The 25,822-nt window shown below is 41.1% G+C and overlaps 2 long non-coding RNA genes across 2 annotated transcripts; both read right to left on the reverse strand.

Annotated features, from left to right (window-relative positions):
- Positions 1 to 10,064: 10,064 nt before the first annotated feature.
- Positions 10,065 to 18,750, reverse strand: LOC116513473. The gene is made up of 5 exons (XR_004255994.1): positions 18,605 to 18,750; positions 17,892 to 18,119; positions 17,599 to 17,734; positions 16,801 to 16,915; positions 10,065 to 10,368 (listed from the first exon to the last, which is right to left on the reverse strand). It is a non-coding gene; the product is annotated as an uncharacterized LOC116513473 (long non-coding RNA).
- Positions 18,751 to 19,105: 355 nt separating this feature from the next.
- On the reverse strand, positions 19,106 to 22,517 carry LOC116513460. The gene is made up of 5 exons (XR_004255992.1): positions 22,481 to 22,517; positions 21,919 to 22,356; positions 20,354 to 20,475; positions 19,608 to 19,737; positions 19,106 to 19,144 (listed from the first exon to the last, which is right to left on the reverse strand). It is a non-coding gene; the product is annotated as an uncharacterized LOC116513460 (long non-coding RNA).
- Between the last annotated feature and the right edge of the window lie 3,305 nt (positions 22,518 to 25,822).

Raw genomic sequence — 25,822 nt, forward strand, 5'->3', positions numbered from 1 at the left:
ATCTGTATTGTAGTGAATAAAATCTTTTAGATAAGAAACATTAGACGTCGTCGATTATTCTTTTTCAGATTACGAGTTCCAAGTTGATTCACACAAGTGGATCTCTCAGAATCAGGAAGTTTAGATCATGTTGAATTGAAAGAGATTGTATGATTCCTATTAGCATATCTCAGAGTGTGATTAGAATTCAAACAAAGTTTTCATATCCAATGGAATGGTCTGTTCTGAATTTGAAGAAATACCATATTTGTCACCTGGTTGTTTTTGCTTCCAAAGTCTAGATAAATAGAAATTTGGCTCTTGTAATTTAATTGCATTGTTCTTATTTTTAAAGAAATTAAAGTAGAATAAGTTTCTTGTATGTATGCTAGCATGCAGTATCAATGTAGAATAAAGTTGCTACTATTTGTGAAAGAATGGACCCAACGTATTTTTTACTAAATCCTAAATATTGGTCTTGTTTGCAATTTCTGACAATAAATTTTTAATTTATTGTAGTATTTTGTTCCTATTGAGAACTCACTCCAAATGATTAACATTATTTGGGCAATCACATAGTGCATTGAAATTTTGGGGATATTCACATTAGACAAAATGATGCTCAATATTGCTTCTGCTAAAGTTTAAAATATGATATCTCTTAGTTCTGCATAATAAAAGGCTGTTTCTCTCAACAGTCCTGTGGAAAACTTATGATGCTCATTTATTTATTAAATTTGTCACTCATTTGCTATTGAATGACTCTGAGTAGCTTACACTATAACAAGAATTTAAAACATTAAAATTAACAGAAGTTGGGTAAAACTAAGCATTACATGAGCAGGATACAGATGGGATTTTCTTAGTCCATTAGCCACTCAAATGCCCCCAGAGAGGCCTTATGATATATTCTATTTATAGTAGACGTACAGTTATAGTGCTAATTATTCTTTAAATAATTAGTATTGTGTACAGACACCTGTTCTTTGATAGTGCTATTTTGCAAACTCCTCAAACCCAAATCAACCTATTTCAGGAACAAATGTATATCTAGACCTATATGCAGAACAAAAGATGAATAAACAGGCCAGTTAGATCATATATATATAGATTTAGATTTTACAACCCCCGGTATGCCCAAATATGGGAGGAAGATCACTACTTCCATTCTCTGTCCTTCGGCTCGTCACAAGAGACCATCCAGACAGAACCCATTTTTTTTTTTTTTTACTGGTGCCTTTTTGTTACATTTGTTATATTTGTGCTGATAAATAAATAAAGGGAGACTAGTATAGATCTATTTCAAGCTATTTAGCTCTCATCAGCTAGCCATACCCTTACTGGGAATCGAGCCTGTGCTATAGATCTAAATAGATACCTTTCACCCTGGCTGGCTGATAAGGAGTCGAGCTCTGTGGCTCAATGGTTAACACATCTACCTTAGAGGCAATACAGCACAGGCTCGATTCCCAGTAAGGGTATGGCTAGCTGATGAGAGCTAAATAGCTTGAAATAGATCTATACTAGTCTCCCTTTATTTATTTATCAGCACAAATATAACATATATATATATATATGTATATGTATATGTATATGTATATGTATGTATGTAAAATAGCAATCAAATACACTGCAAAACAAACTCAACTAAAGTCAACTGACACTAAATGCCAAGTTGGGTCCTGCTGTTTGTGTGGCAAGGAGGGTGGGTCACTCCAGAGAGCAAGGAAATTAAGTTAAAGCATTTAAACATGAAAATAAATATCAAGAGGTGTAGTACTTGGGTCAGAAAAAATATCTAGCTCTACATTTGTCAAGCACAAGCAACTAGAACCACTTGTGGATGGCCCAAAGAGATATTTTATTATTGATCACCTATCTACCTCCTAGAGTAGCCTCTGGTGAGATAGGCAGCAAATAAATTTAACAAATATATATTGCAAGAATTTTGCCAGATGGGCAAACCCCCTAAGGGTTTGATGTTAGATGTCCTCCCCCTCCCATCGTTAGCAGGAATATCTTTATTTTCCATGGTAGAGGTTCTTCCCTTCAACGGGTGATTGCACCACAACATTCTTCTTAGTATATTCCAGCAAGTGCAGGGTCTACTTTTTGGATCATTTAGCGCCACTTTGCAGAGTCAGCTGCATCTCCAGGGTGAAAGCCTACGGCTTGCATATCTTTGTTGATGACATCTTGCCATCTCGCCCGCCAGGTCATTGGCCATTGGATTCTAGTTGGTAGGCAGTCTTGGCAACGATGGAAGGTGCTGCTCTCAGGACATGTCCATACCAGGGGAGCCGGCCTTCTCTCATCTTCTCTAGTTGGTGCCACACCAAAATGTGTGCCGTTTGTGATGTCAAGAAGGGAGATGCCCAATATCCAACAAAGCATTCACACTTCCATGGCATGGAGATAGCTTTTGGTCGCACATTATATACCAGTGATGGATAAAGTCTTTTGTTGTTGTATGCCAAAGTGTGCGCGCATGCCTGCACCCATAATGCAATGCATGCACTCTCCTTGCCGCCGCGTATGGGCACATGCTCCCCCTGTGCTCCCCCACCCCTCTGCGCATGCACATGTAAGCCACCACCTGCGCCCCATTTTGGACCTGGTACGCCTCCCTGCAGCCTCCTTGGAGCAAAAACAACCCCAAAATTAGCTGGCAGGAAGCATGTATGCATGCGTGGTGGAGCTCAGCTGGGGCAACGGCTTGTGTGTCCGCAGAGATGACTCTGTGTTCCACCTGTAGCATGCATGCCATAGATTCGCCACCACAGTTATATACTATATAAATTAATGATATATACGCAAACTGATAATATAGAAAGGATTACTAATGGCCTATTGAAACAGGAATGGCTTGCCTGACATCAGATTCTGATCTTCATGGAGGTTCTTTATAGTCTTGCAGTCAACATGGTCCCATGCACAAATCTTTTCTAATTGGCTGTGATGGTTTCTGATGCTGAAAACAAAACTAACCCTGAGATGAAATGCATTAGGAGTGCCATCTGCTTCTTTACAAAAATGTTACTTTAGAGTAACATTTGTTTCTGAGCGGTCAAACATACATTTCTGATCAGTTTTAAATTGTCAGCCTTGTAGGCGCTCTGTGGTTCTGTTCATGAATCTTGCATATGGTTTTTATATGGAACAGCATATTTTTCCAATGTTCTTTTACATGGGGAAAACACAGACAATTATAATTCATCTGTTTAATAAGTCTAAGCATTTGAAAATAAAGAGTAGTAGAATACTTTAGTTATTTGCAACACAAGGGAAGATATTTTTTTTGAAATCAGTTTTTGCTAGTTGTTAGAATATGTTTAGGTTATGGCAAAAAGACTCAATTCTCCAAGGGACATTTGGCTTATTAGATATGACATAATGTCTAGACTTTTGCTTTAGAGATTACAGCTAGATTTCTGTCCTGAGAAAAAAAAAATTTCCCCAAGGTTTTGTAGAAAGGCTGTTGAGCAGGGTTTCACTGATTCTCACATGCGGATTCTCACTTGCCGGTCCCAAGCCCAGATGAGAAAGGAGGAGGGTTGGGGTCAGGTTGGCAACCTGGCCCCATAAAAAACCCCGCCAATCCATACAACATGGTGAAAGAAATGAATAAAAATTCTATACCGCATCGGTCGTTGCGCAGGTTAACAAGGGCCGCGGTGGATGTTGAGGTCCCTGGGCATCCGTCGACAAGTGGGCTACAAGTGGACCAGCCAACAAAACGACAAAAATATAGTGCAGATTAAATGCCATAATGCCATAATGACCTGTTATTACAACTCAGAGCCAGGAAAAAGAGGCTATTTAAAGCGAATGTATGAATTATAGAAACAACAATATCCAGGTTCAAATGTTAGTGAACAGAGACTAGCAGATCAAAGGCGATTTATTATATGGAATAAAGTGTTTAGTGAAGTTGAACTTGAGGAAATTCAGGCAATTTGCAAAACTAAAAAAACAACATCACAAGCGGAAATAACTGATACTCAAGGCACAACTAAAGACATTGTAGTAGAACTCCCAGAAGAAGCTGTCAGGGCGGAAATTACAACACTACCACCAGAACCAGTTATCATTGAACCAACTGATGAACTTACTCAAAAACAAGAAGAATTGAAGGACAAGATCATGAAGCATTTTCTGTCTAATGAGGAAAGGCAACGTTTACCATCATTAAAAACTGTGCCTAAGAAAAATTTGGCCCCTATCATGAAAATGGTTAATGTAATGCTTTCAACAATTGAATCAGGATCCATCTTGCAAACAACTCAGTTAATGTACAGTGCAGCTGTAATAGTCACTAATGAACTAGGCATTAGAATCAAAGCACCTTGTCACACAATGGAAAAAGCATCAAAGCCAAAATGGAAAATCCGATTAGAACAAAAAGTCAAAAAATTAAGGGCAGATGATAGCAATTTAAAGAACATGCATGAGCAACAACTTAAAAACAGCAAAATTATACATCAGCTAATCAGAAGATATAGATTGGATACAAGAAACATCAATGAAACTGTAGAGATTGTAAAACAGCAGATAACAGCAACAGCTAGAAAAATTGAAAGATATGAGGCACGAATCATCCAATATAAACAAAATCAGCAATTTCGATCAGACTAACAGCGTTTTTATCAAAGTCTTAATGTGAATGGTGACACCAAAAGTGAAAAACCAGAAAAGCAGGCCACAATTGAATTCTGGAAAGAATTGTGGAAAATGCAAAGGACTACAATAAGGAAGCAATGTGGATACATGACTTTGAGAAAAGCATTGGCAACAAACAAATGCAAGTAGTAGAAATAACAACTGAGATGGTCAAAAATCGAGTAAAAAAAGTAAAAAATTGGACATCACCTGGAAATGACCAATTACATGGTTTCTGGCTCAAATATCTGACCAGTTTACATGCAATATTGGCCAGGCAACTGAATGAAATTTTACAAAATAGTCAAATTGATGAGTGGTTGACAACTGGAAAAACATACTTGATTTAACTACAACTACTTGCCAGTATCGCAAAAAGGCAACAAAAGAAGGAGCAGGGGCACAAAAGATCAGCTCCTAATTGATAAAATGATATTAGATAATTGTAAGAACAGAAAAACGAACTTGAATATGGTCTGGATTGATTACAAAAAGGCATTTGACTCATTGCCACATAGTTGGATCATAAAATGCTTAGAAACAACTGGCATTAGCAAAAATATTACATCCTTTACTGAAAAGGCGATGAAACAATGGAGAACTGAGTTGGCAGTAGGGAATGAGAACTACTTAATATCAAGCAAGGAATTTTCTAGGGTGATTCACTTTCACCTCTTCTCTTCATCATCGCAACGATCCCACTATCATTAATCTTAAAAAAAAATGAAATTAGGCTACCAAACAGCCAAAGAAGCTGAAAAAAATTTGCATTTACTATATATGGATGATTTGAAACTCTATGGAAAATCAGAAATAGAAATCCAATCATTGACAAACACAGTCCGAGTATTCAGCACCGATATTTCAATGCAGTTTGGCATGGAAAAATGCGCCACTGTATCCATACAAAGGTGCAAAATCACTACATGTGAGGGAATTGAAATGCCCAATGGTCAACTAATTAAATGCAACAAAAATGAAGTCTACAAATACTTAGGCATTCTGCAGTTAGATAACATCAAACATGGAGAAGTAAAAACTATTGTCAGGAGAGAGTACACCATCAGAGTTAGGAAAATTTTGAAATCTAAATTGAATGGTGGAAATACAATCAAAGCCATAAATACTTAACAATAGTTGAAAAGAAAAAAGTATGGTTTATTTACATTGCAATACCTGGAGATGCATGAATTGAAGATAAACAGCAAGAAAAAATCACAAAGTACCGGGACTTGCAAATTGAAGTTGAGCAACTGTGGAAAAAGAAATTGTGTGTTGTCCCGATTGTAATTGGAGCCCTTTGAGCAATACCTAAAGGGCTACCTCACTATTTGGAAATTTTAAATTTATCAGACTTGAACATTCTGATTCTACAAAAAACCACCCTACTTGGAACAGCTTATATCCTCCGACGTTACCTTAACAGTTCCTAGGTCCTTGGTTAAGACTCAAGCTGTTGAGCTACCAACCAGCCGCAAAGGCTGTGAATCTCACCAAAGATTAACCACACAATAATAATAATAATAACAACAACAACAGAAAACTGGATGTAAATTTTAAACAGTGATTTGGAAAGGAGGATTAGAAAATCTTGTTATTAAATATTATGGATGTTTAGCTAGAATAGGGTGTAAGGCTTTAGTGTTAGTGGAGGATTTTAGAAATAATCATTGAAAGGCCAGTATGGGGTTATGTATTAAATTTTGGTATATTTTATGATGGACGCTTAAACAATTATAGTCAAATGAAAATGGAGATATGATGATGGTGACATGTATAAATATTTGAGTTAAAATGCTTGAGTTAACATGAATTATATTTGTTGACTGTGGAAGAGATACACAAAAGTCTTTTTGTAACCAACTGATACACTTTCTACAACATGTAAAGAAAGATGTTGTGTTTGTTTTAAATTAAAAATAAAACTATTAAAAAAACCTAAAAATCTGATGCATTTGAACAATTAAATTCGATATAATTTTTAACTTTATTATTTTTCTCTTGGTTTTAACTGCTTCGTGCCAGAATTCAATATTTGTATGTTTTATGGTTTTTTATGTTTGTATGATTTAATTTGGTCTAGTGTTTAAGGCAGGGTCGTGGTGGCTCAGTGGCTAAGACGCTGAGCTTGTCAAACAGAAGGTCGGCGGTTCAGTGGTTTGAATCCCTAGAGCTGCGTAACAGAGTGAGCTCGCGTTACTTGCCCCAGCTTCTGCCAACCTAGCAGTTCAAAGGCATGTAAAAATGCAAGTAGAAAAATAGGAACCACCTTTGGTGGGAAGGTAACAGTGTTACATGCACCTTCGGCCTTTAGTCATGCCAGACACATGACCACGGAGACATCTTCAAACAGCGCTATGTGGCTTTGAAACGGAGGTGAGCAACATCCCCTAGAGTCAGGAAGAACTAGCACATATGTGTGAGGGGAACCTTTACCTTTAGTGTTTAAGGTATCAGACTAGAAAGCTGGAAATGGTGAGTTGAAGTCCCACTTTTGCTGTGAAAGACAGATGATTTTGGACCAATCACTCACTCTCAGCCCAATCCACTTTACAGGAATGTTGGGGGGAGGGAATTGTATCAAATATGTTCTTCACCTTGAGCTATTTGTAAAAATAATAAAGGTAAAACGCAAATAAAAAAAATATTGTATACTTAGCTCCCTAAGGCCTGGGAGGCAGGCAAGTTTTTAAAATTATTGGAACTTCATAAGGTGAAACCAAAATTCTATCATTCCAGAGAATAGCAGTAGAGAAAGCACACTTCTTGTGTTGCAAAATATGGCATTGTTCAATTAAAAAGACCCCAAAAGCAGCAATGTTGTATGATTGTGTTATTATATTCCTTGGGTCCTTATCTAGACTCTTCCAATGATTGTTTTTTAGAGCACAGACCATTAAACTTACAATATCTACAGCATTCAAAGAAAACATATACAAGATGGTTTATAGGTGGCACTTCCCCCCAACAAGGTTAGCCAAGATGTTCCCTGGGTTATCTCCATTGTGTTGGAAATGTGGAAGAAAGGATGGCACATTCTACCATATTTGGTGGTCCTGTACTGAGGCCACGAAATATTGGAAAAGGATTAAAAAATGGCTAAAAGAGGTTACCGGGGCAAACATCGAATGGAGACCCAAGAACCTTCTAAGCATTAAACCAGAAAACATAGGCAGTTCAATATGGCATTTGAGCCTACATATAATTGTGGCCGCAAGAATAACCTATGCACAATTTTGGAAATCCACTACCATACCATCGGAAGATGCTATAATTAAAAAAATCTATGAATATGCAGAAATGGACAGAATGACGGGTTGGCTGAGGGACAAAGGAGAAATGGAACATTACCTTAGCTGGAACTTATGGTATATGTGGGCGACAAGGAGAACAGCAGGGACTTAAAATGGGGAAAGTTAAAAGTGAACATAGGTATTGTAATAGATCCCTGAACTTTGTAATGAGAAGATGTGGCTTAGAGACCTAACAATGAGGAAGGAAAGAAAAAAGTTGGGCTGTGAATGACTGTCACTGCGGGGGGGGGGGGGGTTTGTATGTTTAAAATTGTATTTGTATCTGTATGTTTTACTCTTAAAAAAATGTATAACTAATGAATGCCGATACAAAAGGCTGTATATCTACTTTATATTGTTATGTATGTTTTGTCTTTTCTTATGTTGTTGTGTTTTTCTTTCTGTTTTTAAAGGTAATAATGTTTAATAAAAACTATTTATTAAAAAAAAATAGAGCACAACTTTCCACTGGCTAACCTAATTGGGGTTTGTTTAATAGAATTTGTTTAATATTTCTGGAAGGCACCGTTCCACTTCTTCATAGTATTGTGTAGTTGTTTTTTTTTTTTACTGTTAGATGAATTTGAATTCGATCTAGTACTAGGTGCTTACTATATTTACTTGAAAAAAAAACTATTGTTTTTGGAATATGGAAGCTAAATATAAGAAGAGGTTTACAGCTTGGCACTCCTAAGAAATGAAAAAAAAAACATATTAGCTCATCTGAGTGTAGACAGATCTAAAATGTGAGCAGGGTGCAGTGTTTAGGAATGCAAGTTATTTAATGCTCATTTTAAAAAATGGAAATCTCAGGAGTTGTTTTTCCCCTTCTTTCGACAGAAAACCGAGATGTGTTTTTCCTATTGAAATAAATACATAACAACCTGGATTTCCAATTATTCCATAGAATAGCAGACTGATCTTGCCTGCCTATTCTTTTTATTTCCTCCTGATACTAGCAGATGGTTGTTTTGGTGCAATCTTTCTCTAAGGGAGCTTCTCTCCTCAGACCTTCTATTAGCAGAGAGTAATTTCAACCAAACCTGGTACACAGATTACTTACCCTCTGGAAACAAATACTGTGGGGGTAAGACACCTCGTGGTGTATGTTACAGCCTGTTGTGCCTTAAAATGGCTTCTACTGTACAGTGCTGTGGAGTTGCCATGGTAATGGCTTCACAGTAGTCCACAAGGGGGCTCCCTCTGGTAAGGGGGAAAATTCAACATTAGAAATTGTGGTGATGTTCATGGAAGGAGCTTTGAGATAAATAAATACCCGAGCCGGGTTATCAACTAGTATTGCTATAAAACTGGATGGAGCATGGATTAAAAGAACAAATACACTAACTTCTTTTCGGAAATTTGGAGCTATTTCCTTTTTTTCTAACTGATATCTCAACCAGTTAGATTTAGTTTACGGTACAAAATATTGTACACTGAAGTAAAAACAAGGATAAAGAAAGCTCGAGCAGCATTCTTCAAAATGAAAAAGGTCTTCTGTAGTCACGACATAAACCTAAGATTGAAAATCAGGCTTGTCAGATGCTACAGCTTTTCTATCCTGCTCTACGGAGTGGAGAATTGGTCTCTGACAGAAAGCCACTTGAAAAGACTAGAAGTATTTGAAATGTAGATTTATAGGCGGCTGCTACATATAAGTTGCGTTGACAAAATCAGAAATGAGGTGGTGAGAAGCCGCCTGGGAAAGCCAAGGGAAATTATCAAAACCATAAAAAAGCAAAAGTTAGAATATTTTGGACATGTAATGTGACACCCAGACAAATATGCATATTTTACTTAATCCTCCCAGGAAAGATTGAAGGCAAATGAGGTGCAGACAGAAGAACATCATCATGGCTTCAAAATCTATGGGACTAGTTTGGACAAAACTCAACAGCACTTTTTCTTGCTGCTGTTGATAAAAATAGAATCGCCAACATGATCGCCAACGTCCGATGAAGGATATGGCACAAGAAGAAGTGCAAAATATTGATTGTCATGCTCCAAACAATAAAATCTCTCTTCCTATCAGTTTTATATATCATAAAAAATAGGAAAAAATAGAAGTATAAGTACAAAAGTAAATAATAGCTCAAGATAATAATAGCCCCATTTGTAATTTTGAAGGTTTATTTGGTCACTCATGGAAATGTAGCTCATTTTGTGTATATGGAATAAGAATTATTTTTGCCTCCCAAGTTTCATTAAAGATAATGAAATGCATGTACATATGCATACAATAATATCTTTAGCAAGCATAGAAAGTTCCTTTGTATTAGAAAAACAAATAAGCATCTTGATCTTAAACACATTTCTTTGAAAGCTAATCCCATTATACATGGCAGAATTCTTCCAAGCAAGAATGATTTAGCCAGCCTCTCAAATCAAAGCAAATTCCATTAGCTTCTGCTATGAAGCCTCTGCTTGTAGAATATACCTGCAATTAGAAAGGAATGGCTGTCATTAAAGCTCAATCAACTTCAAAGTAGTTTGAATATTTATTTTAATGCAAATGTTGATGGTAAATATTCTTCTGACTTTGGACATTTGGAGGTTTTATGCTAAACTGGTTATCTACTGATATTTGATTCAATATGGAATGATAATTACAATAATTACATGACATTTATCTTTCCTTTTTTTCATATCCAGTATATGGTTGTGATAGATCGTGAACAAAATGCTAAATAACCAAAATTTTGGCATGACCACAGTTGGCTTTTATGTAAATCATGAAGGAGATTGGATCTGAGATTTGTCTTCAATTGGCAACACATTCCGCATTATTTAAAGAGTTGGGGAATGAGCTAAAAGCCATTTTAAAAGCAAGTAATAGTTCCAATTTCCTGAAAATAAGTTAATTTGATGGAGTATTTGTTCTCTTAATCGACTAAGCTTTGAAAGAGAAAGAACAAAACTTATTTTTAATCAACTACAGATTTGCAGACACTTTTCATATATTTTTTTAAAAAAGAAAACATATGGCCTATTATCTTAATGTTCCTTACAGTATTTTAGACTTTTTGGTCAAAATTGAAATGCACGTGATCCAAGAACAGGCAGCTAAGATAGCACCACATCAAAGGTAGTTTTAATTTGAAACTTTGCTTCCATCTTTCTTTTCCTGATTTTCCAAGAACTTTCTAAAAAGGCAGAGTACTTGGAAGACCTGGGTTATGTCACAAAACACGTTTCCCTAAATTAATATAATACAATCCACATAGTGAAAATGTATTTTCCAACATTAAAAAAAAACAATCTTTACACATCTGGAAAGTGCCAAATTCTTATACATGACAAAGTATGTATGACACTTGTTGGTGAGTACTACTGATTTTCTAAGAGGAGTTACTTCTGACAAGCAAACTATACACTTTTCAAATTAGAATGGGGAAAGGGTAAGGTGACCAGATTTTCAGATTGGAAAAGAGGGACACCCTTGACCGGGGGGGGGGGGGGGGACTTGATTAAAAAAAATTTTTTGTCAAAAGGACACTGAAACCAGCATAAATACGAATCTGTTGCCAAACAAAATTTTGATCACGTGACCATGAGGATGCTGCAACGGTCGCTAAGTGTGAAAAATGGTCGCAACGGTCGCTAAGTGTGAAAAATGGTCATCAGTCACTTTTTTCAATGCCATTGTAACTTTGGTCACTAAATGTTTTTCCCCTCCTCGAGACTCCTCACTTCTTCCTTCATTCCTCTTGCTGATCTACCTTCACCTTATCTGTCTTCTGCTCTTTCCCTCTCTTCCTTCCTTCCTCCCTCCTTCCATCCTCTTCTTTCCTCACTCACTCCCTTCCTCCTTTTTTCTCTTCCTTCCTCCTTCCATTCTTTATACGATATAAAATTCAATGAGGGTGAAACACACCAAATCTGGCAAAGCTGCCTTGCACCAACCTGGCCTGCCCATAGAATAGCAGCCACTTTGAGACACATAAACCTGGTCTGAACATATTGCATCACAAAGATTTACAAAGATCACATTTGCAAAAAGGAACATTTCTTGTAGTAAATACATTTTATAAACAATTTAAAAGTAAAAATCCCCCCAAAATAATAAAAAAGGTATTCTATAAATAAAAGAAATCCTTAAAAACCATTGTTAAGTATTACACCAGCAATAATTTATACTGTCACCATTTCAAACTATCATCAGAAATACGAATCTGTTGCCAAACATCAACATTTTGATCGCGTAACCATGAGGATGCCACAACGGTCGCTAAGTGTGAAAATGGTCGCTAAGTGTGAAAAATGGTCATCAGTCACTTTTTTCAATGCCATTGTAATTTTGGTCACTAAACAGCCATGTTCCTGACTTAACAACCACCATGATTCACTTAACGTGGCAATAAAAGGTCGCAAAATGAGGCAAAAATCATTTAACAAACGTCTCCCTTAGCAACAGAAATTGGGGGATCAATCCTGGTCGTAAGTCGAGGATTACCGGTAGCCAATTGCAAAAGGCAACTTTACTTGGAACAGGTGAGATTGTGCCCGGATCCCTTTCATGCCAACATCCCATCCTGTCCATGGGGAGAACTCCACAGGCGGACAAAAGCCCCAATCCCCTCTCAACCTCCAGTTGACTCTGCCATCCGCCATAACCACACATGCCCCTCAAAGGCAAAACTCAGGGGGCTGAATTCTACAGGGGGAGGAGTAAAGGGGGGATTTGAGGGGCAGCCCAAAGCACCATCTGTCTAAATTTGCATCAGGCAGGCAGTAACATTTTCATAGACCATGATCAGAGGAGCAGCTGATCCTATGGAGAGACTCCTCCTGCATTCAGTCCCAGGCCTACAAGTGGAAGTACCCTTCCTTCCTTCCTCCTTTCACCTTCCTTCCCTCCCTCCCTCCCTCCCTCTTTCTTCCTTCTAGCCTTCCTTCCTTTCCATTCTTTCTCCTTCCTTCCTTCCTCTTGCCTATCTGCCTTCTGTCTTTCTGCTCTTTAGATCTCTCTTCCTCCTTCCTTCCTCTTTCCATCCTTTCACCAAAAATCAGGATGTTTTATTAGCATCAGCATCATTCTGCTGAAAATGCCAGATTCTGTGGTACTTCTGGATGAGATTTAGAAAATTACAGAGACATGAGGAACCATTATATAATTTCACTTGGCAAAACTCTGATTAAAATAATAGCAACAAAATGTAAGGTTTTTTAATTTTAAAACTCTAGCAAAACATAGATTTATTTCCAGTTTAGTTAATTAATGCCATTATAAACAGGAATGCAATTGATTAAATAAAAATGACTTTTTCTTTTATTAAGAATACTTATTCTACACTAAACTAGAAAATATTTCATAGGCCCTTCAACAAGTTTGTTACAAATTTTCAGGATTGCATGCATTCTTGAAACTGATACCATGTAATGTTAAAAAGCAGATAGCTAACTAAGTACACTAAAAACCATGTTTAATTATTTGCTACTTGAGGCCAATAGCAATGATGAAGAAATTTCTGTCATCCTCAATGACAATATTTTTAGGGCCAAAAAATAAAACTCTGTATATTGGATCTGTTGAATGGAGAAAGGCCTGCCCCCCCTCCCCCAAATGAGACACCTTCCATGATAATAGGAGAGGAGAGCCTGGAGACAGCAATCACAAGGCAGAACGTAGCTAAGAGAATGGAAACTTGCCTCTTGGAAGGAATGACCCGGTTTGGCTCCCACTTTCAACAATCGAACAGAGAAGCGAAGAGGCAGGACAGACGAAGCGGGAGCCAAGCCGGGCTAGAGTGTTGGGCTGAAGGAAGGAGGGATACACACACTCGTGTTCTCCCCCTTCCTCTCTCTCTCTCTCTCAAATGGCAAATCCGAGCCCGGTCCCATGCCTTCTCCCAACCCCCACCCTGTTCTCTTAGCTCTCCTCTCCTATTATCGTGGAAGGCGTCTCATTGGGGAGGGGGAAGCAAGCCTTTTTCCATTTCAAGGAGCTGCCGCTCCTCCCCCCCACCTCTTAGAAGTCCAGCCAGCTGCCCGCCAAGCTCTCCGCGGAGACTCACCCAGAGTTTTCACTGCGATTTGCCTGGTGAGGGGAGGCGGCAGGTTGATGCAGACCAAATCCACAGTATAATAAATACAAGTATAATAAATACTTGTATTTATTATACTTGTATTTACTTCCTCCTCCTTCTCCTCGCTGCGATCTGGTTGCTTCCCTTCAAATCTTTGGAACGGCTTGGCTCCTTTTTTTTTTTTTTAGGGCGCCCCTCCGTTGGGAGGAGGTGGAGGATAGGCTCCAACTCTGCCCAGAGAAGGAGCCCGAGCGCTCCGGGGAAACGCGGCAAGCAAGCCAGCACTTCAAAGTCATGTTTCGCTGAATGACGGGCAAGTTCTAAACTGCCGGCATGACTTTGAAAGGGCTGGATTGCCTTCTGCATGGGCCGACGTGGAAGGCAAGCGGCAAGCCAGCCCTTCAAACCTATGCCGGCACTTTAGCATGCCCCTTGGCCACCATTCAGCGAAATATGTTTCGCTGAATGACGGGCAAGTTCTAAACTGCCGGCATGACTTTGAAAGGGCTGGATTGCCTTCCGCGCGGGCCGAAGTGGAAGGCAAGCGGCAAGCCAGCCCTTCAAACCTATGCCGGCACTTTAGCGTGCCCCTTGGCCGCCATTCAGCGAAATATGTTTCGCTGAATGACGGGCAAGTTCTAAACTGCCGGCATGACTTTGAAAGGGCTGGATTGCCTTCTGCATGGGCCGACGTGGAAGGCAAGCGGCAAGCCAGCCCTTCAAACCTATGCCGGCACTTTAGCGTGCCCCTTGGCCGCCATTCAGCGAAATATGTTTCGCTGAATGACGGGCAAGTTCTAAACTGCCGGCATGACTTTGAAAGGGCTGGATTGCCTTCCGCGCGGGCCGACGTGGAAGGCAAGCGGCAAGCCAGCCCTTCAAACCTATGCCGGCACTTTAGCGTGCCCCTTGGCCGCCATTCAGCGAAATATGTTTCGCTGAATGACGGGCAAGTTCTAAACTGCCGGCATGACTTTGAAAGGGCTGGATTGCCTTCTGCATGGGCCGACGTGGAAGGCAAGCGGCAAGCCAGCCCTTCAAACCTATGCCGGCACTTTAGCGTGCCCCTTGGCCACCATTCAGCGAAATATGTTTCGCTGAATGACGGGCAAGTTCTAAACTGCCGGCATGACTTTGAAAGGGCTGGATTGCCTTCCGCGCGGGCCGACGTGGAAGGCAAGCGGCAAGCCAGCCCTTCAAACTCATGCTGGCACTTTAGCGTGCCCCTCAGCCGCCATTCAGCGAAACATCTTTCGCTGAATGGCGGGCGAGTTCTAAACTGCCGGCATGACTTTGAAAGGGCTGGATTGCCTTCCGCGCGGGCCGAAGTGGAAGGCAAGCGGCAAGCCAACACTTCAAAGTCGTGCCGGCAGGCAGGGCTGGAGCGAGCGTGCTCCGTCCCGGTGGGTGCATGAGCGGAGCACTTTTCCAGCGCTCCTGTGCCTGGAGAGCTCCCTCTGCATATGAGCCCGGGATCCGCCATTTGCGCTCCCTTGCTCTGCCTCGCCACCCGCCTTCCCTATCTAGGGACTCCTCCAGCAGAAATAGCAGAGTCGCGTCGAGCGCCGCTCTGCCTTTCTCTGTGCTCTTCCCGCCCGGACGCCCAGAGCCTCCCAGCCCGCCCGGCCCGGGGTGAGTCAGCTGCAGTGCAGCGGGTGGCGATCCCGCCACCCCCCCTCACTCGCCCCGCCCGTCACTTACTCTGAGTTCGGAGAAGAAGCAGCAGCCCCAGGTGGCACTTTTCGCAGAGGTTTTTCCACAGCTTGTCCGGAAGTGGAGCTGGAAAGGCAAGCTCGCTCCCCGCTCACTCGCTACGCTACCCCGCCCATGCGAGCGGCAACGGATGGGCGGGGGACTCATGCGGCATGCTAAGCGGACTCCAGCCAATCAGTGAGCTGGTTGGGATGGAAAACTTTAAGCACGCCGCGTTTTCCATCCCAGCCAGCTCACTGATTGGCTGGAGTCCAGGCCAATCCAATCTGTGAGTGGCAGGCTGGGCTGGCTTAAATTTGTAGGTAGGAGGTAGGATAGAGAACAGAACGATGAGCCAGCCCACCAAGCTAGCAGCTGATGGGCGGGAGCTGCTAGTGCCAAAAAAAGCGTGCTTTTTTAAAAAGTGGGCGGGACGCGGGAAAATGCATTGGAAAGCGGGTGTGTCCCGCCAAAAGCGGGATGTCTGGTCACCTTAGGAAAGGGAAAGGAGAAGTACAAGATTATTTCTTCTTGATCTGATACTAATCAATAAAATTTGGCAGGTGAAGTGAATGTAATGGAAACTGTGAGAAAATGCAGCCATGTAATTTTGAAATTCTTAATATTAAGTGAAATTAAAGCTGAATGTTGTCAAACATATATCTTGGACTTCCAAGAATGCAGGCGATCAAATTGGGTGGCAATTCCTAAAAGAAAGATCTTGTAGTCCTCATTGTATGACTGTAATGGGCAGGCTCAATGAAACAGCCTTGCTTAACAACTCCCACCCTCTGCTCTCTAGGATGCAGCTGTTAAACAAAGGTTGTGGGTTGTCAATCAGAGGACAGGATGCCTCAGATGGGAGAAGTCTTTGGAGGCCTAGCACAGGCCCAGGCCCACAGTATTCTCACACACACCCAACACACCCCATGCTCTGCTTCCTGCCCTTTGGGTCTCCCGAGATCCTTTCCCTTTCTCTCTGCAACTTGCCGGCATTTCCACTTTAGAGAAATGGCTGTCCAGTCCCTTCTTCAAGACCTTCAGTGATGGAACACCTACAACGTTCAGTTTCTAACCATAAAGTTCGTGTGAGCCCTGGGCAACGTTCCTTGACCTCCAGAATGTTGAGGTGCACCACAACGTCTCCTCACCTCCGAGAAGAAATCCATCCCAATGGTCTTCTCCTTCATATCCGGATGACGGATGTATTTATAGGCCTCTTGAACCAGGATATCAAGCTCTTCTATCGAGGATGCAAACAAGCTCCTGAAAGGTCAAATATGGAGAGATCAGACAAGATCTGCCGGTTAGTGAGAAGAAAATCACCAAGCTAGAGAATCATTAGCTAAATGATCGATAAAGAGATTGAATTAGTTACTCCATTTAGAGAACCTCTATGGTTGCCCACCTTCCATTTACACCCGGGTGTTTAACAACAGTTCATAAATAAAGGAAGCCTCAAAACATAAATCCAAAACAAAACTAACCAGGCGGATATTGAATGTGGATAAAAATAACCATGCAGTTATTGAATGTCCTTGTGGATATTGAATGGGCTACAGAAGTTGAATTTAGATCAATTAATGAAAATTACAGGAAAGGTTAGCGGCTATCTTACCCCCTATTGATCCCCTTCCTATCTCTTCCTTCCCCCTCTTTCTCCCCCTCACTTCCTTCTCTTTCTCCCTCCCTCATTTATCTCTCTCCCTCTTTCTCTGTCTCCCTCTCTCCTTCCTCACCCTTTCTCTCATCCTTTCTCTCTCTCCCCCCTCGCTCTCTGCTTCTGCCTTTTTCTCCCTCTTCCCCTCTCCCATTCATCACCCTCTCTCATCCATCCACCCTCTTTCTCCCCCTCTCTGCTTCTGCACTCACTCTCACTCTCTCCCCTCCCCCCTCTCTCTCCCCCACTGCCACTTGTTGCCAAGTTCTTTTGACTTTGAATTTCTTACCGTGCCAGATGGAAAATAAATAAATAAACGTCCAGGGGTCCTTAACATTTCCCAGCAGCCCAATGTCTCCAAAGCCTTGAATTGCTCCTGATAGGCGGCACACTTTATTAAACTTTTGACTGCTTCTACGGCAGTTCTAAATCAAACAAAGAAACAAGCGTGAGTGCCAAGGATCCAGCTGATCTCCGCCCCCCCCCAAATGGGACAAAGTTCACTTAATGACTGTTTCACTTAATAACACATTTTGGGCTCCATTGTGGTCGTACGTTGACTTGGGGAAAACTTGTAGGCACCTGCCGAGCGTTGCAGAAATGGAGAAAGGATCCAGACTGTGCCTAGGAGATTCCTTACATCAAGAAGTTGATCTGTTCTGAAACCTGAAAGGTATTGCTGGACCTATTCTGCTTGCTTCATGGAATAAATAAATTTGTATGACCAACGATGAGCAGGTGGGGGAATTTGCTTTGGAGAGCATCAGCTGCATCGGGTAGGGTGAGGATGTAGGCTAGAGCACTGGTGGCCTAGAAATGGGATGAAAGGAGAGTCACCTTGGGCTCACCAGATTACTTAGATACATCATCATTATCATCTTTCAATGACCTCATAATCCCTTGCAGTGTGGATATGGGCAACTGAATGGAACTGAATGTTTACTGGTGGGATGCCCTTCCTGTCACCAAGGAGGAGTTTTGTTCAGCAGATAAATTCTCATTGTGCCCAGAGAGAGAAATATCTGCCTTCTCCGTGGTGCCTCTCTCTGGAACATCATTCCCCAGAGATTAGATTGGCCCTCACTCTAGCAACCTTCCGGAAGGCGCAGAACACCTAGTTCTGCCAATGGGTATGGGGAACGCAAAGTGGGATGGAGCCCATTAAATGGCTCATGTGAGTTGTTGTCACCATGGTGGGGGGGGGGGGTGTTTTATTTTATTATTAGATATGATTCTAATAAAATAATAAAGAAACCTCCTATATCCCTTTTGCTCCAAACCCTGCATTTTCTTACTTCCTCCAGGTCCATCCCGCATTCTTCCAAAAAAGAGTTGAGCAGCTGTCCAGTAGCCTGACAATCTTCTTTTTTCGGGAGAGCCTCCAGGACTTTCAGTATCAGGTCTGTGACCTGTTTGGTGGCGGGGGTGGGGGGGATGTTCACCCAAGGCCTATTGGAAAGAAGAAAAGGAGACCTTGCAGAGATGCATCAGGGTTTTTTTTTTAATTTAAAGACTTTTTATTAAACACACAATAAAACTGGGCACAATTTAACTGTCCTGGCTTTGTCTTTGCCATACATACTAAAATATACATTAGATATCATAATCACCTTGCTTATTTACATTTGGTATTTACAAATATAAAGACATCTTCTATCCATGTTGACTTCCTGGGCAGGGCCTTGCTGATGGTGGCAGCTTAATAGAGCTGCTCCCGTGTTCCTGGTCGCGTTATCTGCCTAGACATCTGACAGATACCTCACTCTTCAGGCAAGAAGGGGAGGAGAGAGATCCAGCTGGCAAGTGCTTTCTTTTGATCTTTGCAGCTTTTTTGTCTGCGAAGAGAGGGGGGGGCAGCCGAGGCTGAATCATCTCTGTGCCGGAAATCTACAGCTGTTCCCCCCCCCCCCCCAGATCTTATAGTATTCTGTTTCACCTTTATTCTTCAATTCCCACATCAATCTATCCATTTCAGTGCAAGTCAAAATTTTCCTAACCACTTCCTCTTCAAGTGGAATTTCCCTGTTTTTCCAGTTTTGGGCAAAGACCTTTCTTGCAGCCATTATAATATGTATTATTAAGTAGGTTACCCCTTTGCTACATTTCTCATTTATAATTCCCAGAAGGAATAATTCTGCTTTAAATTCTAGACATCATGTGGGATGGATGTCCAAACTCCAGCCTTTGGATCATGCCGTCCCCACTGTTATATTGACTTTTTTGACCATTTCCAGGTCATGAGGAGGACCGAAAGGAAGGTCAACAAGAAGCAAGGCAAAATGCTGAACTAAAACATACCTTAGCCCTTTTCGATATGTTTTCGATGCCATAAAATATGGCCGGCCCCGAAATTGAAAAAAAAAATCTTTTTCCCATTTCTCATAATTCCCCTTCTTGTTTTGGGGCTTTTTCTCTTTCTTCTCTTTAGCTTTGTGGGGAGAAAAAAACCACAATATTAGATGTTGGCCTTTAGAACTTCTGAACATCCTTCCTCTGATGGCTAGTTTAGCAACTCCAAGAGAAGAGAACATTTGTAGCTCAGGGTTGACATGAGGAGTCCTTGGTTCTCTCTGAGCTTGGTGGTTTTCTTGCAGATGTTTCATGACCCAACTAGGTAATGTCATCAGTGCTGGAACGGATTGGGCTTGGCAGAGAGGAGGAGGAGCAGGAGGAGGACTGTGAAGCCCTTGGTGTTATCTGAACTTGGTTCTTTTCCTCCAGATGTTTCATGATCCAACTAGGGGACGGATTCAATTCTAGAAGGGAATGATATTTGCTCTCTGTTTATACACCGTAGCTTCTCCTGAATAAGCAGGGAGGAAAGCAAACCTCACACTCACCAGCACTGATGAAGTTACCTACTTGGGTCATGAAATGTCTGCAAGGAAACAGCCAAGTTCAGGGAAAACCAAGGGCCCCAGAGTTCAGCAAATTATCGATAACCGCATTTGTCTACTTTTGGGATAATCATCACCACCGAGGCAGCCCTTGCTTCTGCAACCTCTCCACGGTGGACCTCCGAGCCCACCGCGACACACACCAACCTCTTTACGAAGAAGGTCCAGGTTCTCTAATATTTCTCTTTTGTCCATCAAGTCCAAGACAGATTGGCCTCGTAGTGGCTTCTTGCTCTGCCACAAATTTCGGAAGCCTTTGTTGGAGAGTTCTGAGAAGAAGAGACAGACTGAGATGTCTGGACAATTCAATGGGACAAGCCTTTGCAAAGTGAAGAGAAAAAAAGGATGCATAGAGGATGACCAGGTGGAACCCGAAGGAGGGGGTCAAACATGTCATAAGTCAAGTGTCCCTTTGTGCCCACAAGACATCTAAGTCCAGCCCACCTTCAATGTGTTTCTTATCTCCCGTGTATTTTCCTTATCCAATGGGACAACTCTCCCCAGGACAATTCAACCATTTAATTTAATTATTTTAAAAAAAAAATTTACAAATCATTTTGTCATTTACTCTTCACTCAATTCCTCCTTTTGCGTCCTTTCTTTCATGATTCTTGTCTACCATTTCTTTGATATTAGGGTAACTCTTGTCCCGAAACAAGTTGCCCATGGAAAGTTGGCTGTGGCGAATTGGTCATGGTGAGTTGGCCGCAGCCAATTGTCTTAAACTCTTTCCCTTAATGGCCAGTTGGTCAGATTCTTGTGACATTTAACAATAGGATTTGGACTTTCTTAGCTTTAGACTTACAGCCCTTTCTAAGCGGTTTACAGAGTCAGCCTATTGCCACCAACAATCTGGGTCCTCATTCCAGGGAGAGTTTAATCTTGCAATAAATCTTTACAGAATAACAGAGTGAGAAGGGACCATGAAGGTCATCTAGTCCAACTCCCTGCTCAGGCAGCAAACCATATAACGTTTCAGATAAGGGACTTCCTTAAAAGCCTCCAGTGATGAAGAGCCCACAACTTCTGGAAGCAAGCTGTTCCACTGGATAATTGATCTGTCAGGACATTTCTCCTTATTACTCTTAAGTTGCATCTCTCCTGGATCAGTTTTTTTATATATATATTATGGTGACCAAAATTGGATTCCAGGTTCTAAAGGTAGGTCTTCCCAAGACATTGCAAAATGTTAGGAATGAACAGAACAGAATAGGAGTTGAAAGGGACCTTGGAGGTCTTCTAGTCCAACCCACTTGAGCCCCCCCTTTCAAAGTTGAAATTCTTTGACTGAGGGGGTCTGCACCATAACTTCCCTGCCTGATGAAGAATGGTAGCAGGGACTGGGTATGGCCAGTCTAGAGAAAATAAGAACCAGGGAGGACATGACAGCAGTCATTCAGTATTTGAGCGGCTGCCTCAAAGAGGAGAGGTCATCCTATTTTCCAAAGCACCCAAATGCAAGACGAGAAGCAACAGATGGAAGCAACCTGGAATGAAGCAGAAACTTCCTAACAATGAGAACAATCAACCAGTGGAACGGCTTGCCACCAGAACTTGTGAGTGCTCCAAGACTGGAGGGCTTGGACTAGAAAACACCCAAAGTCCCTTCCGGCTCTGTTCTGATTGATTGACTGATTGATTGTGTGGGATGGGCTGATGTGATAGGACAAGGCTGTTATTCTATAGGTAGCCCAGCCCTCTAGCGTATATACCTGGATGTAAAGGCGGGACGGCATCTGGAGAAGGTCTTTCCCTTGGACTAGGTTGCTCTTCTGAGCCCTTCCCCTCTCATACAGCCTTGGCAAGGGAGCGGTCTCTTTCATGCCATGCTTCCTCTCCATCTGAAGAGCCCCCGGAGGGATCCTGACAGTTGTTCTGTGTGTCAAACCGGGCAGCCCCAGCGCTGGGGACTGAACCTTCTTTGAGGCTGGGGAAGACTTCACAAGCAGAGGAAAGACTTCCGTGGTTCACTGATTGGCTGAGGGTTGGGAACTGGAAGGACAGGAACCAGAGAAATGGGCTTTCTGGTTTCACCGCCGATAGATCTGTGGATTGGACTCATTTCTCTCCATCTTCTTTAGGAACCGCAACTTTTTCAGGATATGGCTCATCCTGCTGTGAAGCGAGACCACTAGATCTGGTAGCAGATCCTATCAATAAAGAAGAATGTTTGTAACTCCAGGTTGAAATGTGGTGTCCTTGCTGCTCCTATCCATCCATCTCTCTGTGTGTCTCTCATCTCTCATCTTTCATCTCTCATCCATCTTGACTTACTTGACTTAAGTCTTTAGCGTCGGTACGGCATCGCCAATCCCTTCGCTGTAGAGTCGCATGCATCCCGAATCAACGGGATCCATGATTCTAGGCTGAGTACTACTTGAGCTCGCCGGGCCCAAGAGTCGACAGAGCCCCTTCTGTTGGAAAACGGTGGGCACCTCGAGAAGGCAGGGGTTGTCTTGATAATGAGAGGCTATATTTTGCGCGTCAATTATCCTTTGCCCACCTCTCATCCATCTATCTACTTCCATCCATCCATTTATTAACCTACCCACCTATCTATCCCTCTATTAATCCTATCTCTCTCTCTATTGCTTTATCATTTATATCTATCCATCCATCCGCCCATCCACCCATCCATCCATCTCTCATCTATCTATTTATATCCATCCATCCATTTATCCACCTACCTACCTACCCCTCTTTATCTTACCTCTCTCTCTATTGCTTTATCACCTATATTTATCTATCTAATCAAACATCCATCCATCCATCTCTCATCTATCTATCTATATCCATTCATCCATCCCATCCGATCCCATTCCATTCTGCAGAATCAAGGTGCAGTCTTACCTGATATTCTAATATTCCAAACTTTGCAAGTGTCCAGTCTCTTCTCCTCTCCTCCACTGCAATGTTCTCGACTATGCACCTCCTCTCCTCCACTGTGATGCTTCGACTATGCACCTCCTGTCCTATACTGCAATATTTTCCACTATGTGCATCTCCTCTCCTGCACTGTGATGTTCTTTTTAAAAAAATTTTTTTATTTTTAGACAAAGAGGAACAACACATGAAACATAAAACCATCATCAATACATATATATAAAGCATGTTGTTTGGTTACAAACATTTGTGCATCACAGCTTTCAATTATATATAAAATCACAGATTGTCCATCAAGTATACATAGGTACATTATTCTCATTGTAGATCATATGTTCAGCTTAAAATTGTTATTCCTTCATTTTAAACAAATATTCTAAAGATTAGATTCATGTATATACCAACATTCCATTACATTGTTATTAATCTATTTAGTAATAATATGTCTTTATAGTATCATCTATCTCATTCTATTATTACAATATGAAAAACATCTCCAAGATTTTTCATTTCCATATTTTTTTTTAATGTTACCCCTGTAGAACAAATCCCATACCTTATAAAATTGTTCATCTTCTTGTTCTCTAATTTTGAATGTCAATTTACTCATTTCAGCACATTCCATTGTCTTTCGAATAACTTCCTCCTACGTTGGTATTTTCTCGTTTTTCCAATTTTTTGCAAATACAATTCTAGCTGCCATTAAAACATTTACAATCAAATATTTCAGATCTTTATTATATGTTTCTGGTATGATTCCCAATAAAAAAAATCTCTGGTTTAAGGTCTATGTGTTTTTGTATCATTTTCTCCAACCATGTGTGAATTTTAGTCCAGTATCTTTTAGCTTCTATGCAAGTCCACTACATATGGTAATATGAACCCGGTGTCTGATGACATATCCAACACTTTTCTGACTTGTTCTTGGACATTCTTGCTATTCTCGTTTGTGTAGGTGCCACCTGTGAAACATCTTATACAAATTTTCCTTGTATGATGTTGACATTGTCATTTTATAATTTTGAGACTACAATTTCTGCCATTTTTCTAGTTCAATCTCATGTCCAAAATTCCCCCCCCCCAAGCTATTATAGATTCTTTAACTTGTTCTTACTTTAACTTAACCTCTAGTAAGTATCCATATAGTTTTTTAATTATTTTCATCAGTACCTGTCAAAATTTTGTCTAATTCAGTCATTTTAACATAGAAACCTTCCGTTTTATGATCTTTATCATATCTAGATTGTATTTGCACATATGAAAACCAATTCATTCCTATTTCTTCCTGTTTTAACTCGTGCATAGATTTAAGTTCACACTCTGCATTCAATATTTCACCCTATCTGTTTGTTCCTTTTCGTATATTATTGGATATGAAAAAGCTTCAATAGTTGATAGCCAGACTGGGATTTTTAAATAATATTGCCTTTTGATCTTCTCCCAATTCAGTAACAAAGCCTCCCGTAAATAGTGTCTTCTAAAATAACCCTGTGTTTTAGTTCCCTTATATCATAGAAAAGCATGCCATCCCAATAGTAAGTCATGTCCTTCTACAGTCAATAATCTAGAATTCCTTAATGTTATCCACTCCTTAACCCACATCAAACTTGTTGCCTGGTAATATAATTCCCAGTTAGGTAAGCCCAGTCCTCTTCTTATTCTAGCATCTTGTAACAATTTTAATTTTATTCTTGCTTTCCCCCCCCTGCCAAATAAACTTCAGCACTATTTTATTTAATTCCTCAAAATAGTCTTTCCCTAATCTAATTGAACTGCAATGTTCTCAAACAAGCACCTCCTCTCCTCCACTGCAATGTTGTCGACTATGCACCTCCTCTCCTCCACTGCGATGTTCTTGGCTATGCACACCTCTTGGGACATGACTCCCACCTGTCTGAAAACGGAAACCCCAGCATTAAGAGAAGCATAGGGTGTAAAGCAGCCTACCTTGCTCATGATAGAATAAAAGAAGCTGCAACGAAGTCCCAAAGGGGGGTGGCACATAGCTGTTGGGAGAGAGAAAAAAAAGGGTTGGGGAGAAAAAATTGGGGAGACAGCTAAAAAAATCTCTTCTACCCAAATCCTCCTTGAAATGGAGGACATGACATGAAACTGTGGCTGGTTAAATATTTTTCCTCTTCTGCTTTGCGAACCTGCCAGAGGAAGACAAATGAAAGATGGGATGACATTTTTGTACAGCAATGCACAATCAGTGTTTGGATATAAACATACACTATATTGTCAAAAGTATTCGCTCACCTGCCTTTACTCGCATATGAACTTACTGTTAAGTGACTTCCCATTCCTAATCCATGGGGTTCAATATGACCTCGGTCCACCCTTTGCAGCTATAAGAGCTTCAACTCTTCTGGGAAGGCTGTCCACAAGGTTTAGGAGGGTGTTTGGGGGAATTTTTGACCATTCTTCCAGAAGCGCATTTGTGAGGTCACACACAGATGTTGGATGAATTTACGTGGCCTACCGCTTCGTGGCTGAGTTGCTGTCCTTCCCAAACACTTCCACGTTCTTATAATGCAGCTGACAGTTGACTGTGGAATATTTAGGAACGAGAAAATTTCACAACTGGATTAGTTGCACAGGTAGCATCCTATCACAGTTCCACGCTGGAAGACACTGAGCTCCTGAGAGCGACCCATTCTTTCACAAATGTTTGTCGAAACAGTCTGCAGGCCTAGCTACTTGATTTTATACACCTGTGGCCATGGAAGGGAT

Source organism: Thamnophis elegans, chromosome 9 (genome assembly GCF_009769535.1).
Source record: "Thamnophis elegans isolate rThaEle1 chromosome 9, rThaEle1.pri, whole genome shotgun sequence".
Lineage (NCBI taxonomy): Eukaryota > Metazoa > Chordata > Lepidosauria > Squamata > Colubridae > Thamnophis > Thamnophis elegans.